Source organism: Alexandromys fortis, unplaced genomic scaffold, assembly GCF_014885135.2.
Source record: "Alexandromys fortis isolate MF-2015 unplaced genomic scaffold, M_Fortis_MF-2015_v1.1 scaffold_45, whole genome shotgun sequence".
In the NCBI taxonomy this organism is placed as follows: Eukaryota; Metazoa; Chordata; class Mammalia; order Rodentia; family Cricetidae; genus Alexandromys; species Alexandromys fortis.
In genome coordinates, this window is record NW_026067926.1 from 8,843,099 (window position 1) to 8,848,668 (window position 5,570).

Below are 5,570 nucleotides of genomic sequence, written 5' to 3' on the forward strand. Positions count from 1 at the left end.
CTTCCTAGATCTCTCTCCATTTGGTTTTTTGAGACAGGTTCTTTTACAGGACCCAGGGCTTAACAACTCAGCTAGAGTGATGGTATGCACAAGAAACCCCCCTGCCGCTACCCCTCCAGCACATTCCACCACGCCTGGGGTGTGTGTGTGTGTGTGTGTGTGTGTGTGTGTGTGTGTGTGTTGGGATTCAGATCCAGTTCCTCATTTTTGCACAGTCAGCACATCACTGATAGCTCCGGTGGCATTTTTATTCATAACCTAAGTACAGCGTCTGGTGTATAGTAGCTATTTAACACGTGTTTATGACTGGGCTGTGGTAGTGCATGTCTTTAATCCCAGCACTCAGGAGGACTCAGCATCAGGTGGATCTCTGTGAATTCGAGGCCATCTTGGTCAACAAAGCAAGTTCCAGAACAGGCACCAAAGCAACAGAGAAACCCTGTCTCAAAAAAAAAAAAGTGTTTATCAAGGCAATTAATTTATCTGTTTAATTTTTTGTCCTTAAAATGTTGACCAAATGTCTCCCTGTATCCCATCGTTCTCAGGGTACCCAAATCAAGGTAAGAGATGGACTCCACATCATCAAGGGCTTCACTCTCTGCTCCCGCGACATCATCATCTAAGCATCTCCTCCTTTGCTAGCAGCAGGGTGTGTATCAATTTCACATTTACACTTCCTCCCATCTGTTCGATTCATCTGCTGGACAGTCACTCACTGCCACTTCAGAGCAACAGGGAATTCACTCTTCCTTTCATACCCTTCTGGGAAGCCCAGGAAAATTATCTTTGATTGATGTGATTTCTTCTTTGGGTCCTAATGACAAAATTACAGTAAAATCCAGCCTGGCTTTGCACCATACTTGGAGGAAATCTGCCCAGCTTTTGTCTGCCAACCATAGCAAGAATGATTAAGCAGGCTTCTGTGCGCATTGGTAGGTGACTGGGGTAGCTTTTTATCGCCCTGGTTAGCACAGGAATAAAACTAAAATTCCCACTCATTCCTCCCCTTATTACTCAGGAAAATCTATATGTTAGTCCATTCTGAGACTATCCATAAATTAACCCAAAAGATACGGTGCCTGTCTGCGAGAGATAAACACCTTGCAGGCTTAAGAATCATGTATTCTGAGATTAAAGATATAACAGGATGTTTGGTTGGGCAGAGATAGTTGACAGGTGGGATTTTTTATTTTCAAATTCCTTCTCTGCCATACCTGATGGCACAAGCCTGTACTGCCAGCAACTTGGAAGGCTGGGGTGCGAGGGTTGTAAGTTCAAGACCAGCCTGGGCTACAGAGGAGGTTTAAGGTTAATCTGTTTTGTAGAACCAACCTGAATTAGTAAGGGCTACTGGATAAACTGCTTGCCATGCAAGAGTTAAGACCACAGTTCCTAGCCCCAGAATACACATAAAAACCCAGGCAGGTATGGCAGCTGCCTGTAACCTAGTACCACTAGAGAAGCAGAGAAAGATTGATTGTGAAACAATGGTTCAGCAAAGGACTCTGCCTCAGTATATCAATTGAGAGGAACAGCTCATATCAACTTTGGACCTACACACACACATGAACACACACAATATATATGTATACATACATGTATGTATATACATACACATGCATACACACATGCACACATGCAAACATACACATAAATGCAATAAACCATTACATGCTATCATTCATATTTTCTCTCTTCATTCTTCCTCTACTGTACTGACAGTACAAGGTGCTGACAGTATAAGACCTGGTTATCTGAGGACTCTAGATTGAAGGTCTAGCTCAAATCAGTTGGAATGCATTCTTATTAGTAAGCCATAGACTTTTATAGGCATGTGCACCACAGTTTAATAAGCCAATGTCCTGTATTAGTCGTTTTTCTTGATGCTAGACAAAAAAAAAAATTCCTGCAAAAAGCAGCAAAGGGGAGGAAGGGTTTGTTTTGGCTCACGGTCTGAGGGTGCTGTCCATCACAGGGAGGAAGACATTGTGGAAGGAGGAGGAGGCTGGTCACACTGCACCTGCAGTCAGGAAGCAGAGGGAGATGCACGCTGCAGCCCAGCTTCTTCTCCCTTGTGTATGCAGTCTGGGACCCCAGCCCATGGCGGTACTGACTCAGAGGGGGCTTCTCCGCTCAGATAAATGTCTCTGGAAACATCCACCGTCACACCCAGAGGTGTGTTTTCATGGTGACTCTACATCCCTTCCAGCTACAATGACATTAACTGTCATGGGCACTGTAGTCTATCCGTTCAGCCCTCTGAGCACCTGGAATCCTCTTCCCTTTGAGAAGCATGGAATCCCTACTTGGTACCTGCCCACAGTCTATGATATTGTGCAGAAACAAAGGCCTTTCTTGGTGTGGAGTAAGAGATCCTTACACCGTTATGGAGAAAAGCATCCTGGACAGCCATTTGATACCTTAACAGGGTTCAACCCTGCTTTAAGAAAACGAAATGCCTTTGAACCTGTGCAGGTCCTGTGCCTGCCGTCACCGTCTCTGTGAGCTGATATGTGCATCAATCTTACTGTGTCTGGAAGATGTTGTTTCCTTGGAGTCTTCCACCACCGCCGGCTCTTACAATCGTTCCTCAGTCCAGGGCCTGACTGAGAAAAAGAAGTGGACACTAAGTCCCATCCCTAATCAAAAAGCTATTTGCCGTCGTTTCCCGCTGGGAAAGAGAAAATCAGTTTTTTCAATAGTGTCACTGGATATTCTAATCACAATCCAGGACAGATTCCACATCCAAGAGTAGCTGGTCCAAACAAAAGGACTTCATTTCTTCTAGGCTTTTGTGTGTGTGTGTGTGTGTGTGTTGTTGTTGTTGTTGTTGTTGTTTTGCTTTTTTTATTTATGTTTGGTTGGTTTGTTTGGGTTTTTTTTTTTTTGCTTATTTGTTTGATTTTGCTGTCGTGATACTTTGCTTGTGTTTTAACAAACAAAGCTTGCCTGAAGATCAGAGAGCTAAGCCACTAGAGGCCAGGCAGCTGTGGTGCACACCTTTAATTCCAGCACTCTAGAGGCAGAGGCAAACAGATCTCTGTGAGTTCAAGGCTACCCTGGGCTACACTAGTTGATCCAGTACCAAAGAGAAACAGAGCCAGGTGGTGGTGGCTCACACCTTTAATCCCAGTAGCTAGGAGTCACACGCTTTTAATCCCAGCACTAGGGAGGTGGAGACAGGAATGACGTGGCTGGGTGGAGAGAGGAATAGAAGGCAGGAGGAGACAGGAGCTCAGTGCAGTCTGAAGCAGTCGGTCTGAGGATGCCATCTGAGAATTAGTAGAGATAGGAATAGACCCTTTAGTCTGAGGACTCAGTAGAGGTAAAAGGTCTCTCTAGTGGCTGACTATACTTTTTCTCTGATCTCTCAGCTTTCACCCCTAATTTCTGACTCCAGGTTTTTATTAAGAACAATTAGAATTCATGTTACCTTTTATTATTTTGTTTTTATTTTCTTTTTTTTTGTCTTTTTTAAGAGTAAGTTGGGTGGGTAAGGAGGTGGTAGATTTGGAAGGAGTTTGAAGAAGGGAAAGAATATGATCAAAATATATTATACAAAAAAACTTAAATAAGAAGAAAAGTGTATAAAACAAATAAAAACATTTTGACAGAAAAAGAAGTAACTTATTTCTATCAGTCACTGGTCTAATAGTGGACCATAATTTTTCTTTAATTTTCTTCCCCATTGTATTTTTCTCAGCAAAATGCAAATAATTTAAAGAGCACAATAACAGAGAGACAAATCGCTAAGAGAGCAAATAGTAGCTGACTGAGTGCAGACCGAGCTGGGCTCTGGATTAAGAGCGTGTTTTCTATTTCTTTCCATGGCCTGTGGGGCCCCAAACGCTCCTGACCCTCCAGACCTTTTAGACCCATCTCTGTTCATGCTCCAACATCCTTCCTATGTACCTACACCAGCCTTCCTGTTTCCTAGAGTCTGCCAAGCACTTCCCACCTCAGGACTTCTGCCCTGGCTCTCGCTGTTTCCTCTGTAGAGAAGGCTCTTCCGGAGATACGTGCGTGGGCCACTCATTGTCGTGTCTCGTTTCTCAGCACGGCCTCACCTCAGAAATGCCCTCCCTGGTTGAGTTGCCAGCGTCCCGTGGTCTTTCTCTACCGTGTTCCTCCGCTGTATTTCCTTCATGACACATCAATATTTTGTGTGTTCATGTAAGGGGGCAACAGCGTAGCTGTGCGTTCACACGTAGAGGTCACCAGTCAACCTCGGGGGGGGGGGGGGGCATTCCTCCAACACTGACTGCCTGGAGCTCACGGAGTAAGGTGGACTGGAGAACCAAGGCACTCCAGGAATAGCTCTGGCTCCCTGACACTGGGTACAGTCACACACCACTACATGGGTTCTAGGTTTCCAAGCTTGCAAAGCAAGGGCTTTAACAACTGAACCATCTCCCCAGCCAGTGCGTCACCATTTTTAATTACTTGACCAATCTCTACTTCCCATGAATATGGAAACATCGTGAAAACAAGGAGATATTCTGACGAGGTGCTATGAGACCAGAAGGCTACTTTTGCACCTGCTGCCGCCAAGACTTGAGCAGGAAGAACCTCCTATAGGCTCCTGTGTTGAATGCTTAATCCACCATGTGGCTCTGTGGAGGGGACATGGGAGTCTGATGATCCCGGGAGATGAAAGCTAGCAGGAAGAGGTGGGTTAACAGATGTGGGCCCACTGGTATCTGTTGTTCCCTGCCCCTTCCTGCCCTGCTTTCTGCTTCCTGTTCAGCCACGAAGTGAGCAGCTCCTCCGGTACATGATTCCACCATGATGTTCAAACAGCTTTGGAGACTGAACCCTCTCAAACCATGAGTCAAAATAAACTTTTCTTCTCTACTTTGTGCTCTCCAATATTTTGGTCACAGAGAATGAGAATCTAAAATAACCTTCCTCCCATGCTTGGGCAGAAACTAAATAAACTCACAACCATCCATCACTCCAATTCCAGAGGACCTAATGTCATCTTCTGGCTTCCAGGGGCAGCAGGCACACATGTGTGCACACATGTGCATGCAAGCAAACACTCATATACGTAAAATAAATAAATCTAAAGCAAAAAATGTACAAACCCCACAAAAAGTAGACAAGAAAGTAGGAAGGAGGCTGGTTGAGAACACTTGTGCCAGCAAGAGAAAGAGAGGGACGAGGGAGGAGAACAGGGTGGACATGACCAAAACCCATTATAAAATATCTACGAAACTGTCAAAAATTAAAACCTTTCAAGTGACTCCTCCACCTGCCACAGGCAACCCAACACATACTTCTACAATGAATGCACAGGCGACCTGCCCTCTGGCTCTTCCCGCGTCGGCACTCCCCCCACTTGCAGAGAAGGAAACTGAGGTACTGCTGAGGTCAGGAAATGCCACAATCGTGCACAGCTAGCAAGTGGCAGAGGCCAGCTTCTGATCCCTGAACAGTCTGACTCCACAGCCTGTGCTCGCTCTACTCTACTCGGTGCTGTGTGGGAAGATGAGAGACTATGTCTTTTTTTTTAATTATTGAGAATAAGAAAAAAAAAGTTTCTGCCTCCTCCCAGCCTCCCATTTCCC

The 5,570-nt window shown here is 45.2% G+C and overlaps 1 long non-coding RNA gene across 1 annotated transcript in view; it reads right to left on the reverse strand.

Annotated features, from left to right (window-relative positions):
- Positions 1 to 242: 242 nt before the first annotated feature.
- The window catches only part of LOC126502396 (uncharacterized), a 35,729-nt gene continuing 30,401 nt past the window's right edge, over positions 243 to 5,570 (reverse strand). Inside the window, exons 2-4 of the long non-coding RNA XR_007591917.1 lie at positions 2,529 to 2,606; positions 1,951 to 2,020; positions 243 to 439 (exon numbers count right to left, since the gene is read on the reverse strand). This is a non-coding gene — a long non-coding RNA (uncharacterized lncRNA). The remainder of the gene's footprint in view (positions 440 to 1,950; positions 2,021 to 2,528; positions 2,607 to 5,570) is intronic.